A 15,855-nucleotide genomic window follows, 5' to 3' on the forward strand; every position below is an offset into this window, starting at 1 on the left:
CCCACAGTGAGCTTTGATTCATCCTTAGTTGGCTTCCTCCGGTTTAAGAATCCATGTATGGTAGAAATAACATGGTTAATGACACTACTATCTAGCCACCAAGAATTGGATGAGGCTTCTAATAAGTTGGATTCACAAACAAATGCCAAAGAATCATTACCTGCATGCTCTCATTTAGATAACCAAGTAGTGTACTTAGGACATTCCTTCTTCATATGACATTTTTTCTTATAAAGGAAATAATGACCATCCTCCTTCTTAAAAGAGGATTTCTTATGACCTAAATTTCTAAATTAACTAGATTCCTTATTGGTTTCCTAAGCAACTTTATTACTATAAGATTTAAGCTATTTACATTTATGAAAACTAAAGCTAGAAGCAAACAAGTTTGTGTGGGTTTCTCCTTCTTCAGTTTTTCTTCCTTAGTAACAGCTTTAGAGTTCAAATCAATAATGGTCCAGGTTTCATCTTGGGAGTTATAATTTGTTTTGATGATCCCAAATTAAGAAGGAATGGTATTTAAGGCTTGATGAACAATTCAAAGGACAGGAAAATAAATATTTAAGGCTTTGAGTTTGGTTTGGTAATCCACTATCTGAATTATAGTCCCTAACACCTCTAGAACCATCATACCTTAAATTGAAAGTTCCTGCAGAAGAGTTTCTATTTCAGCATTCGATGAAACTCAGTACCTGAGTGCCACTGCATCCATCATCTCCTTAGTAGTGCAATTAATAGGTAAACCACTTTTTAAGTGATATTTGATTAACCTCTTTATGGATAGTAAATAGATATAATTACTCTTTACCAATGCAGTATACACTAATTTTTCATCATCAGTGCTTTGATCAGTAGGATTTACTGATTTATTCATAATAAGGAATGTGTGAACATCTGCCATTTTCATGAAAAACAATACATCATTTTTTTATTTCTTACAATTGAACCCAGTAGGAACTTCAATAGTAACCATATTATTATTGACAGAAAAAGTGATAGAAAAATAAATAATGTATATCATTAGCATAATGTGAGTACCGTGTAACTTAAAAAATATATAAGTGCACTAATTAAAAGTGCACAAACATCATTATATAAACACTTTTGGGCTGAATTCATAACAAGTAATTGCAAAACCCTCCACATATCAACGGTTATGGAAACATATTTCAACATTTAATAGGCCATCACCTTTGGGTGTATAGACTACTTGAGTTGGTCAATTCTCAACTATATGCTATTTATATGAACCTCTAAGTACTAACACATAATCACTTCTTTTGAGTGTATGACCATGCATTAGAACTAGAGATATCCCACTACCGTATAAGATTGATATTCCACAGATTCAATCAAGAAGATCACTTTGGTGGCTACAACTTAATCAAATTTATGAAACTCTCTCATACCGAGATATACTTAATATCACTCACATCAAACCAAATAATATGTAATTTTATATTTAAAGACAATGGGCTAAAAATTATCTCTAAAATTATATTAGATGGTAATAATATTGTTTAATACTTTAATCATCCATTAGAATATTTCTTCATTTATTTTTAATCCCATGAATAATACCATGGGTACTATTCATTCTTAATGATTAGGATTTTAAACTTAATGATTCTTATTTATTAGAGTTTCAAACCTTATAATCTTTAATCGATTAAAGTTTTAAAACTAACAATCCCTAATCAATTATGGTTTAAAAAATAATCATCCCTAATCGATTAGAGTTTCTAAAAATTAATCATCTTTAATTCATGAATCCAATCCAAAAATTATAATCCATCACTCATAAATTTAATTAGGGTTTTAATTAAAGTTTTAAACCTAATCACCCATAATCCATGAATTCAATCCAGAAATTTTAATTTATCCCTTACAAACATAATTATAATTCTAAATCCAATCTATGGTGGCTCTAGTACCATATGTAGGATTAAAATCTCTCACGAGATATAAACCTTAGACATATAGATCATCATAGATAGATTAAAAACACAAACAATAGGATATGAACTATAAACAATAAAAAGCGTACCTTATTTGGGATTCGTAGTAAAGCAAAGCGTAGCGTAGCGAAGCGAAAAACCTTCTGATCTACATAGCATGGTACTTCTCCTCTATTCTCCTATGATCACTGGCTAGATGAGGAACCTGAATGTACAAGGGAGGAGGATGCCATAAGAAACACTGTCTCTTTTACCTTTCTCTCTCTTTCTCTCTCTCCAGAATGTACGTTGTGAATTAGATTAGGGTTAGAGGAGGGACCTAGCTCCCTATTTATAAAGTTTCTCAATGGACCCACTCATGATAAGTCTAATGGTTAACTAAAGCCCACACTAGCCAGCCCATATTTAACTAATTAAAGCCTATATGTTTCACTTAATTAGACCAAATAATTAACTTGATTTTATTAAAGCACAAAAAATTCAAATAATATAAGCTCACATAGAAATATTCTAACAACATATACATGCGTAGTTAGGAGGCAAACTCTTTAAATGTCATTAAACTTTTAATGGTTTGCCATCAAGGTAAGAGGTTGAATATCAATTACTCAAACTAAGTTCTACAATCTTAAGAAGTGAAAAATTTTATCTATAACATACAAGTTGACACATATAGTAACGAGAAAAGATCTTGAACTATAGATAAACTGATGTTGATGAAGACAACTCAAGCCTCGTATACAACATCACAAATTTGAAAACATATGAAAAAACATAAGAAATCTATGAGGTTGAGTTGTATCATTGGTTACTCTTCTTAAGATTGTATATGTGCCATCTGGAGTAAAAATGGATTCTTACGAATTAGCCTTCAAGAAAAATAAAAAAAACTATCTAGAAAGCTCATCCAATGGTTGTTGCACTCATTTACTAGATCACGTTAGGAGACTTTAGAATTATAGGGGCCCCTTATGGTGCAAAAGTGGATTCTTACGAATCAACCTCTAAGAAAAATATAGCTCTAAAGGCCCCTTTAATAGTTGTTGTACTCATTTACTAGATCACGTTAAGAGACTTCAGAATTGTACCTAATTGGACATGAACAAAATAGTAAACAATGTTGGGATTGTTTCCTAGATTATTTAAAAAAAAAAAAGGGGGGGGGGGGGCTCAATCTCCTCTCTATGTGTGGAAAATGAAAAAAACACTACCAATGATTATTTGCAAAATGCATGCTCAAACTCCATGTTTTCACAAGTCGCATACATGTCACACCTATTGATCATGTACTCATGTATTAAGAAAAATCACAACCCTTTAACAATTTTTCACAAAATAAAACAATACTTTATATCATTAAAATTATATTTTCTTTAAAATTCCAACAATTCCCATAATAAGACTTCATCTATGTGGTACTAGAGATCCACAATTCCGTTGTCTTAGGGTATAGAACCCTTAATATATAGTTTACAAATTTTGGGGTATGCTTAAAAATTATTTGAAAATTGATGTAAAATTATTCAATCTTTTTAATTTACTTCCAATCAAACTCTTTATTGAACTTTACCCTTTTGTTCTAAAACCCTAAATTTGAAACATTATTTTAGAAAAAATTCTTTGAGCCATAGAGAGTTATATACTTTTTATCTCTCTCATCTTCACATAAGATGACTTCAATGCCTTCCCCGTATGCAAAAATATTTCATTGCACCTCATTTTTATGCATTTATGTTATTTGTAAAGAAAACTCTTTCCTCCTTTTTTTTTTTTTTCTTGATAAGATGATTGTTAGATTCAGCGTGGATTGTGGAAAACTTTTTCCACATGGATTTGCATGCAAGTGTAAAGATTTGTCATTACTGTTTCTATATTTGTGTCCCTCGGTGATCAGTTCTGGGAATTGAAAAGTACTTAAATCAGCGAGCATGTGCACCGCCAGTCCACCAGCGTGGCTTTGGTGATGGAACCTATTTTTTTTCACGCTGCACGCCTGCACCTCATTAAATACTGCGCTTTCTAGGTGATTTCCTTTGTGCTGTCATAAATCATCATAAGGGAAAACGCTTTCCAAGGAGTACACCACAAAAATGATAAAACCATCTCACAAGGGAAAAGCGACGGCGCAGGACCAATGGAATCATGTACGGAAGCATGTATGGAAACAGCAAAAGGGGCGTGATTTTTATTTTTTATGGGGGTAGAATAGTCATTTTGAATTTTATATTTGAAACTTTGAACGTAGGGGTCACATTACTTGCATTACTTACATTACTCTTCATGATTTTTTTTTTCTTTTTAATTTAATGGACAAGAGAACGCTAATGGTAGGTACAAGTATAGGCACAAACCAGCGGATATATCTTCAATGCAGGGTAGCATACTCTTTTTACGCACGCTGTGTTTAGGTATAGTTATTAAGGATGTGGATTTAAAATCGAAATCATTTATTGAAATCGAACAAAGTCATTTACATCAAAAACGCAAAATTGTTTAGCAAATGATTTGGTTCTGGTTTCAAGTTTAAGACCAATTAGTTAAATGAGTTGAGTCAATTTTAACCATTTAACCCGTTGATTTCAAACCGAATTGACATCGTAAAAATTGAACCATTTAAATCATCAAAACCGATCCAATTAACCCGTATAACGATTAAATATTTGATTGTTTTAACAAAACATGATGGTTTAATTTAGGAAAGAATTAAGGACCACAGAGGTTGTCCAATAGTTTATTCAATAATTTACTCCTATCAAGTAGTTATGTTGTTAAATCCTTGCTTGTTCAATATCTCATTTAATTTGATATAAGATTGAAGCATTTATTAACAAAAACAAATTTTAGTAAGCATACAAATAAACTAGCAAATCAATTGTTAATTGTTTATAAACCGTATAGAATAAACCGCGATCAAAACCGTTTAAAACCGTGAAATTGACACCATTTAAAAACCATTGAACCGAAACCATTCAGTTCCAGAATCTGCAACCGTTTAGTAAATGGGGCGGTTTTGGTTTCAGCAAAATAAATGTGAATCGAATCGAACTGCACCGTATACACTGAAAACGAACCGATTAACACCCTTAGTAGTCATAAACTAATGGGTAGTGTTCTTCCTTAATTCAATTAGGGGAAATAAATGTTCCCACTATACCGAAAAACAAAAGAAAAAGAAACGAACATTACAAAATAATGAGGCCATGTGTCGAGACACACACAAAAAGTAACAAAATGATGCCTCCAACCCTGTGAAGCTCAAAAAACCTATTATTTGTTGATGCCCATGTGCGCCCCCTCAGTAGCCCTCGCATTAGGGCAGGGGCCATGCAACCAAGGAACATTTTCCCCCATAATTATTAATAATGGGGAAAGGAACACTACCTGTCTTGTGGGCCCCCCGTTGTGTAGGGGCCGAGCAACCAATGAGCGTTCTTTTCCCCATTTAATTATAAATAACGGGAAAAAAAAACATTACCTAGTCATGTGACCTCTGCATCCACGTATAGAGGAAGTGAAAGGATGGTCATTTCCTTATGAAATATAAAATACCCACTCTCCTTTGATGCCCATGTATGCCCTCCCATTAGCCCCATGCAAGTACAGGTGTAAGGGCCATGCGATCAAGCGTGTTATTCTTCCCATTAATAATTCGGAAGAAAGAACATTACCTCCTAGCATGTCTCTACGCCTAGGTATTGCAAGTGTCCTCCATTGGCCGAGCTTGTTGATATATACCTAGGTGTGTAAGTTTGGCCTTGACGGTCTGAACCCGCCCTTGGCCCGTCCTGATCCAAAACAAGTATCGACCCAAAATTTTTGGCTTTGAGGGCCGGCCCGACCATAAAATTTCTGACCCTGAGTCAGGGTTAGGGCGGGTAAGGGTTGATGTCTTTCTCCCGCCCAGCTCGCCCTAAACCCAACCCTGATTTTTGCCCCTGATGTTGACCCTGGTTGTGATCCTGATGTTAACCATGAATTTAACTTAATTTTATATATTGTTTGACATTGAGTCATTGAGACCTCAATACTCCTAATATATCTTCTCACCGATCTCTCTTGCTTTTTTTACCAAGAAATTTGTAACTTTGCATTTTTTTTTTTATCTCCTCATTATTATGAATATTTTTAATTTTTAAGTTATTTCATATTTTGCATGGTCAAGGTCAGGGTATACTCAATCCTTGATGGCAAACCAATGTTAGGGTCAATCAAGGTCAGGGTCATCCCGGCCTGACCCTGAAAAATCAGAGCCAATCAGGGCGGGTAATGGTTGGGCTGAACCTTGAAGGGTAGGGTCAGGATTGAAGTTTTGCGACCCTGAATCAGGGTCAGGGCGGGTTTGGGCCTAGTTTAGGGGACTCAGGGTTGGGCTAGGGTTTTAAGAAACCCAACCCAACCCGGCAGTATTGCACCCCTAATATACCTACGTCAAGAGGTAGCATTCTCTTGCCCTAATAGTTTGTATATTATCTTGTATATAAAGAATTGTCTCTAGTTTGGATCAAGATCCTCTATCAGGCGACACACTTGTAGGCACACATCCAATGACAAAAAATGCCTCCTGAACATGCTAAATCGTTGCATATACACTACACACCTGTTGCGTGACGAAGGAGCCTAATCCCTCTAGTTTGTTAGTGATGGAATGTGAATCAGTAACCCATAATTATAGCTCAAATTCCAAATAAAACTTTGAATAATTTTATTCTGTAAGTGTAACCATTATTTTGAATAATTTTTTAAAGAAAAAAAGTTGGAAACGCTATCGGGGCTACACAGCCTGTATCACTAATCTCCCTCCCTTTGAAGATAACCACAATACCCCTTTCATCCCAGCCCTCCCATCGATTGAACAGCTGGCTCTGGATAGACTAACGGCCAGCCCAATCCCCTCCTTTAATAAATTATTAATAATTTTACAGACTATATTGTATAAGAGAGAGAATTGTCTCTAGATTGGCGGTGATGGAATATGACGTGCTAACCCATGATTAAAGCAGAAATTCCGGATAAAAGAACATTATTTTTGAATAATTTTATTCTTAAGAATCGCTGTAACCGAGTAATGTTTCAAAAGAATATTCTTTCTTGTACATGCCAGTTGCCACAATATATGATCATAGTTAGCAAATTCGGATTCGGGAATTATTCGGACGGAGAATTATTCGGAATAATTCGGACGATTAATTTAAGGATTCGGTCAAAAAAGCGGTCAAAAAATCTTATTGGGGTTTTTTTTAAAAAAAAATTGTTTTTTTATTTTTTATTTTTGGTTTTTTTTTTTAAATAATGTTTAAATGGGCCGAATAATTCGGTTTAATTCGGATTTGGTCCGAATTATTCGCGATTTATATTCATTTTGGAAAAAGTCGCGAATTTTAAAGAATTTTATTTTTAATTCGGATTCGGTCCGAATTTTTGATAAAATTCTTTAAAATTCGGTTCGGCCGAATAATTCGCGAATTATTCGGCCGAATTGATAACTATGGTATGAAGTCCCCTACATTGAGAACTCTTAGCAAATATCCAAGTACTTGTATCATCTGTCTAAGCCTTTTTACCACCACCTTCCTCCCCACCATATTTCTTCCCTAAAGGGAGGTGAGTGATATTTTTAGAAAAATATAGGAAAAATATAGGTCAAGTTGATATTTCGTCATAGTTCAAGCCTTCATGAAAGGGGAGTGATATTTCCTCGATAATATTTAGCAAAGTTGGATTGATCCATATTTTAAGAGGTTATGATGGATAAATTGACAAGTGGCCCTTGTATGTCAATTTGAATCTATTGACTATGGAAGTGTGGATTGAGTTTTCCTTCACCTATGGTGAAGAGAGAACTCTCTATTCATCACTTTTGGTAATTGGATAGAACTCTTGGAATAGTGCCCAAGATATTTCGGACTTCACACCCAAGAGAAGCAATTATGGCATCCTAATAATAGGATTCTCATCAGTTATGATGAAGTGAAACTTTCTTCTTCTAATTTTTTTGCTAAACATCAACAAAGAATATCATATATAAAAATTGCATGGTATAGAGATTTAAAAAAAAAAAAAAAAAAAAAAAAAAAAAAAAAAAAAAACCTATTGAACTGAAAAATCACCTTCGACATGGTCATCAGTAGATTTTTAGCCCAATCAAAAAATTATGTAAATGAAATCTGAGTCTTTTTTGAAAATCACAGCTTACATCCAATAAAACAAAAGTAGGAGGAGTTAACAATGAGGCTGATGCCTTAGTTCCAGCTCCATACTTTACAAGTTTATCAGCAATGACATTGACTTCTATGTAACAGTGAGAGATTGCCCAATTGATATCATTCAGATATTTCTTGTAAAATAACCATTGTCATTTAAAACACCATGGAATTCTATGATTTCTAATACAAGTAACCATTTCATCGGAGTCACTTTGAATCCAGAGACTTTCAGTACCCACAATTCTGGCATGATGCAGGCCATAAAAGAGAGCAATAAATTCCACCATAAAGTGAAACTTTCTCTTTACACTATTCCAAGGTGAAATGGGACTTGTCGATTCCAATGACATTGTTGGTCCTTTCGAGGCTCAGACGTTTTCACTATGCTAAAGCCAATTGATCGTAATAAGGGCATGGTCTTATTACCTTTTAAACAGGTTGGACTGTGAGACCTATAGTCATGAAAAGACGTTGCATTTTATGCTACCAGGACTAATGCCTATATATAATAAGGGGTAGAAATTTAAGAATTTAGATGGGTGTCCCCAGTCAAACGGTTACTTAGTCCGGCGGACCCTTGAGCTCTCGTGACACAACGTTCGGCTGGGAACTGGTCAGCCCCAACCATAGTTAGCAAATTCGGATTCAGGAATTATTCGGACGGAGAATTATTCGAAATAATTTGGACGATTAATTTAAGGATTCGGTCAAAAAAGCGGTCAAAAAATCTTATTGGGGTTTTTTTTTTTTTAAAAATTTGTTTTTTTATTTTTTTTTTTTTTTTTTTTTTTTATATATGTTTAATGGACCGAATAATTCGGTTTAATTCGGATTCGGTCCGAATTATTCGCGATTTATATTCATTTTGGAAAAAGTCGCGAATTTTAAAGAATTTTATTTTTAATTCGGATTCGGTCCGAATTTTTGATAAAATTCAGAAAAATTCGGTTCGGCCGAATAATTCGCGAATTATTCGGCCGAATTGATAACTATGGCCCCAACTACTTTGACCGGAAACCCTGTAAGGGCTATGCACAAGTGGGATCTTTTAAGAAGTTATCAAATTAGAGCATGTCTTCTAAATCAAAAACTACCTAATCAAGTTAAGTCTTTGGTACTAACAGATCAAATTTAGGTCTTTTGGATTGGGTGTCCTAAATGTCCAAATGTGATCATCACCTTACACAGGATTTTAAAAGAAATACAAATTAAAATATAGAAAATCCTAAGCCTAGAAACGTTTACTAATATGGTTCTTGATGAGTAAACCTCTCAAGCTCATGATCCACACTATTGTGCGAAACGTTTTCAACAACTTGGACTTACACAAGCTAATGAATATATTGATTGGAGATTGGCTTTTCCTTCACCTACGGTGAAAAAAGAACCTCTTAATTCATCATTTTGGGTGACTAGATAGGATTTTCGTAATAGTACCCAGGGCATTTCAGACTTCATAAACTCAGGGAAGCAATTATGATATCTTAGTAATAGGATTCTCATCAGTCATAATGAAAGAGAAATTTTCTCTATTCATTATATTCCATGGTATAGTGGGTCCTGTTGATAACAATGACATTGTTGGTCCTTTCCAGGTTCAGGTACTATCACTATGCTAAACCAAACCCTATTCACTCAAGTGGTTAGCATTTTTTTTTTTTTCTTTTTTTGGGGGGGGGGGGGGGTGTGGGCATAGTTAGCAATTCGGCCGAATAATTCGCGAATTATTCGGCCGAACCGAATTTTAAAGAATTTTATCAAAAATTCGGACCGAATCCAAATTTAANTCATAGTTAGCAAATTCGGATTCAGGAATTATTCGGACGGAGAATTATTCGGAATAATTCGGACGATTAATTTAAGGATTCGGTCAAAAAAGCGGTCAAAAAATCTTATTGGGGTTTTTTTTTAAAAAAAATTGTTTTTATTTTTTTTATTTTTTTATTTTTGGTTTTTTTTTAAAATAATGTTTAAATGGACCGAATAATTCGGTTTAATTCGGATTCGGTCCGAATTATTCGCGAATTATATTCATTTTTGAAAAAGTCGTGAATTTTAAAGAATTTTATTTTTAATTCGGATTCGGTCCGAATTTTTGATAAAATTCTTTAAAATTCGGTTCGGCCGAATAATTCGCGCAATATTTGTTATCACGGGTTGCGATTTTCCCAGTCAAAACCCAGTCATTCACTCGCTCCCAAAGAACATTCTTTCATGTGGGAACTGATCCAATACATTTCAGATATTCCATTATATAACATAGCACATTTTAATGCAACATCCATCAGATTCTGATCTAATGATCTTTAAACGGAGTTTATTATAGCTAACACAAAGTCTCACACATTATATCAGATACCAAATTCCAAGAAATAGGTAAAGTTTTTTTATTTTTTTTTATTATTATTTTTTGGGTAGGAGGTAAAGTTTTCTTCCACCACCTAAATAAAAAGACATTGTGTACAAGGTATATATTCTTTAGTTAAATTTGACAGTTGGATGGGATGAAATCATTTATATTAAATATTTGCCAAACATTTTTAGTTTCATATCTAGTCATGGTCCATACAAGTTTATGACTTATATTTCCAAAGATTGGATTCAAAGTATCTAACCCCTTTGTCTATATCTAAAAGGTTGGAGAAAAAAAAAAAAAAATTCCCCCGTAAAACAGAAATTTTTACTGAATGTTCTAAGGTAACAAGGAAAAACACGATATTAAAAAAGTAAGAAAATTTTACGTTGACAGAAATTTTCATGTGAAATGTCATTTGCATGAAAGTTTTTATGATAAATAGAGCCAAACTATTATAATTTAATTGTCAACCAATTTGAAACTTTTCAAAAATTAATAAATAAATTGAGTTTTCCTTCACCCATAATGAAAAAAGGAATCTTGTTTTCCATCACTTTTGATGGTTGGATGGCACTTGATTAAATAGTGTCAAGGGTATTCCAAACCTTCACATAATAAGAACATATATGAATATTTTGTGGGATTTTTTTTCCGGCACTTGAGAGAAAAAAGATAAGAATAAGGGAATTCGGATCCTCTCCAACCCCATTGATGGTGTGAGATGGGGTTGGAAAGTACAGTCGGATGGAGAGGATTTGAGCTCAGGAGAAAGTTCCTCCCCACCTATAGTGAAGATAACCGCGTGACATAATTATTATCCTATTTGTCATACGAAGTCTAAAACTGCCTTAAATCCTTGTCCAATCAAATGTAATCATGTCATGGAATCTCTTCACCAAGAGAAATAGGGTACAATAGATGATAACCTTAAACAATATATCTACAAATTAAAAATGGATCATGTGGAACTTCTACATTGAGTCATGTATAGAGACCGTTTTGCATTGTGTTGTGAAAAGAAAGTTTCTCACTGTTATTAAATTGTAAAGGAAAAAATAAAAAACCTGAAACGTAACATGACCCCTACGCTTAGACATGCATAGAGAGTAGGTAAAATGACTGTCGTAGTCTCTGTGCTTTATATGACAAGTGGATTAATCTTATGCATGGCATAGACCCTTCCAACAATAGTAAAGAATAGCTTTCTATCCACTCTATTCATCAAAACTCCTTTTCCTTTTTTCCAAAATTCTTGCATTCCCTTTCAATTAAAATGTCTTGGCACCATACAGCCACCCCCATCCTCCAAGATGGACCATTCCTTTCGGTCCCCCATCCTCCTTCTTTCTGGGTAACCTAGTCACTTTCACTCCAAATTAGGATTCAAGTTTGTTCATATAGTCTTTCGTCCGCACTACCTTGTAAGAAATGATTCTAGATTCTCTATCATTATATCAGTGCAATGAACATCCGATGATGATGATTGAGAACACTTTTACATACATTTCAAGATATTACCCGAAAAATCTATACCGATCCATGTTACATCTGTCGATGCTTCCATGCTCTCTCTTATTAACCCAAGAATAAAACAAGGACCACTGTTTTTCAGAAAATCTCTCACAGTTGTAAATAATGGTTTTCTAGGTAAGGTGTATAGAATAGGGTATACACCTTAAAGGTGCATGGAAGGTGTAGAGGAGAGACACGCACTCATCACGGAAGTTGTACTGAAACTGACTACGGAAAAGCGAAAAACAATGCCAAAAGTACAACTGACAGACCGACAATCACGAAGCTATACGTTTTATATTCTCTCTTTCTCTCTCTTTCCGTTTTATCAATTTCCCGACTTCTCTCGGTTTTTTCTAGAGCGAGAAAGTCACCCACCCTCATATCCTAGCCGTCCATTTGTAGGTTATTAATTACAATCAGAAATTGATGTTTACTTGTGGGTTTTGGTTACGAGACTAATTAATTAAACTTTGTGTGGTTAATTATATTGGGGGCTGAATTAAGTCCGGTCTGGGCCACCTCTTCCCGAGGTTGTCGAGAGACATAAGTGTAGGTAGGCCATAGGCAACTAGGACCTTATGACCTTATATAGTACCAACACCCTTTCCTTTTCCTTGCCTCCTCGGAGATCCTTGTCCCATTTCTACTTTCGAGGCTTTAGATTGGACTTTAAGACTTTAGACTTTAGACTTTAGACTTTAGACTTTAGAGCCCTCTAGGATAATATTTTATTTTAGATTGAAACTTTTTTTTATTAGTTAATGTGATAGAGGATCTAATAAATATTTTATTGATATATTTTAATTTAAAATAAATAAAAAAATAGTTAAAATTATAAAATATATAATTTATATTTTAATATTTTTACCCATTTGAAGATATTTTAGTAATTTTATATAAATTTTAAATTAAAATTTAAAGTTTAAATAACTTTTATTGCTTACTTTTATTAAAATTTGGTCATTAAATTATATGCGATGTTTTCTATTACATGGATTATTAAGTGATAAATAATGAAGTATTCATGGTTTTAAGTATCGGTGTGTATCGTGCCGTATCGGCCGATATGTATCCGTATCGGTAGGCATCGGCACGATACATACCGATACGTATCATGAAAATTTAAAAACCCTTATGTATCGATACGTATCCTACGATACGCACCGATACACCACCGATACGTACCGATACGCATCGATACGCACCGATATGTACCGATACTCTGTGAAAAATTTAAAATTGAAGTGAAATGTACGTTTCGGTATGTATCGGTGAGTATCGGTATGTATCGATACGTATCGGTGCGTATCGGTATGTATCGACCGATACACACCGATACGTACCGATACGGTCATAAAATGGCCAAAATGGGTAATTTTTTGAGGTGTTTTTGTTCTAAAGTTGCTGCCAACCATTTTTCTCTCTAACTAAAGTGGAAATCAAGGTTGGGAACAATGATTTTACATTTATGGGACAATTACAAACCTTGGATTCTTAGTGCGATACTCTCAATTTACTGTTTATGCATAATACATGTTATATATAACTTTTTTTAACTATTTTTTTATGCAAATGTGTATAAAAAAGTGTTTCCTATCCATTTATATGTGTATCTTTAGCGTATCTTAGCGTATCTCCGATACGATACGATACCTTCCAATACGTATCTTAATTTTGGCCGACCGATACGACGACCGATACCGATACTTTAATCCTTGGAAGTATTATATTTTACTAGGCATAGTCACGCCTGGAAGTACTCATATAAAAATGGTGAATAATTACTACAAGAAGACACTATTAATTTTTCAAATGATATAAGATATCTATTCTAACACTTGAACAAATGGTACGTTCATTCTAACTAAGATACAAAGAATATGATCTAGATTAGTTACATATCAAATTTTATAGTCTAATTCAATCAAATATCTCCTTTTGTATTGGGTTATCCATGTATATCTATGCATGTACATCAATACGATTTTAGATTAAAAAAAATATATATGGATAGCTAAAACCTTCAATATTATAAGAAAATTATGAACATTTCATTAATCTCCATTATTACGCTTTAGAAATTTTTTTGGCATTTTTGTAATTTTCTTGTCATCTTAAACCCTAATTTAACCCTCATTACACAATTGGCTGAAAATTTATGAGTGAGATTGATACAAAATATTATGTAACATCGACTCACCCAATGTTCATTTCTTACCGCATGGCAACTGGGGAACATCGACTGGAGAACTTTAGGAAGTTCCCCTGAGTTAGTGAAAAAGTTAACGAATAAAGTTTTCTGCTCTAGCAACCAGAAAATTGACACCGTGCTTTCAGACTACAAAATTTGAATATTTCTCCCCCCATTTCACAAATGGTCGATAATATCCATTATTTGGTTCTTTCTTTATTTTAACTCTAAAACTGCATTCTCTGTCAACTAGCGAACCACTTCCCAAAAGCTAACATCTCTAAAATCTAGTGGAAAATTTTAAATTGCTATATTTGATTCAAGTTAGTTGCATAATTATTGTTTGTATTATTTTGCAAATTTTTCATTACATCTTTGTTAACTCTCACATATTAATTTGATATATATATATATTTTAGATATATTATCCACATCATCATCATCACCGTTTATCCATGGTTAAAGTTTAAGGCTAACTTACTATATCTGGAAGGTGATCTCAAAATCCACTTAGAAAGAATACTAAGTCACCGTTTATCTGGAAGCAAATGCAAATCTCTTTTGTTTTGTTTTAACTTTATGAGAGAAATGAATACTACCTGTCCACAATCCCCATGCCCGAACACAGCCACATGCGTGGACTGCACTGACTTCTATATTTTGAGAATTTTGAAAAAAAACGCCTTCACCTCCTAAAAACAGGGACTATGTATAGACAAGGGGAACGTAGACGTAGGATGTTTCTCCTCCCTTAGCTTTGTATACCTTTATTTTTTTCTATTTTTTCGTCTAATAAACATTTTACCATGGTCTTACATCCAAAATCATAGGGTTTATTCAAATTAAAAAAATATGCCATTCATATGTCATATCGATATTAACAATGAAAATGATATATGATATCTGGAGGATAAAGCTTCAATTATATCTAATACATAAAGTGAGATGAAAAGTTAATTTTAGAATCATAAAACTACAAAGCTGAGAACTTTACACATCATTATTCTCGATTATTCTAGAAGAAGAAGGAAGCATGAAAATGTTAATCCTCCTATCAATTTTAGTGTTACCAGAAACGTAATTCTGTTTCCTATTGTGCTAAAAGATGTCCAAACTATTATTAAAAATGAGGTAAGGTATGGCTTACTTTGAAACCCCTTGAGCATCCCAAAAGGTTTGCAGAACCATAGTTACAAAAATAAAATATAAAAAAATAGTTTATATTTGTTAGGTGTTGAAGCCGATATTGATAGTTGGCCGATTTCATATTGATGAAATAATTTTAAATAAAAATAAATTTGTCTAAAAATAATTTTTTTAATGAAAATAAAAAAAATTGTTCAATGAATCAATATTGATCACGACTAATACCAATATCCAATCAAGTTGAATTGAAATGATCCAAATTGAAAAATATGGAAAATAATTTCATACCCGATTCGAGTTTGAGATTGAAATCAGGAACCATCCTATAACTGATCCGTTAAAACTCAAAAACTGAACCACCTTATCAATAAATGAGACAAAATGATTCTGAGACCGATTTTCCAATGGTTCAAGAACTGATAGTGAAATAAAAAATCGATTGGAACCAAAACCGTTATTAGACATTCTTAGATTGACCCCTTGGTA

Source organism: Macadamia integrifolia, chromosome 11 (genome assembly GCF_013358625.1).
Source record: "Macadamia integrifolia cultivar HAES 741 chromosome 11, SCU_Mint_v3, whole genome shotgun sequence".
Lineage (NCBI taxonomy): Eukaryota > Viridiplantae > Streptophyta > Magnoliopsida > Proteales > Proteaceae > Macadamia > Macadamia integrifolia.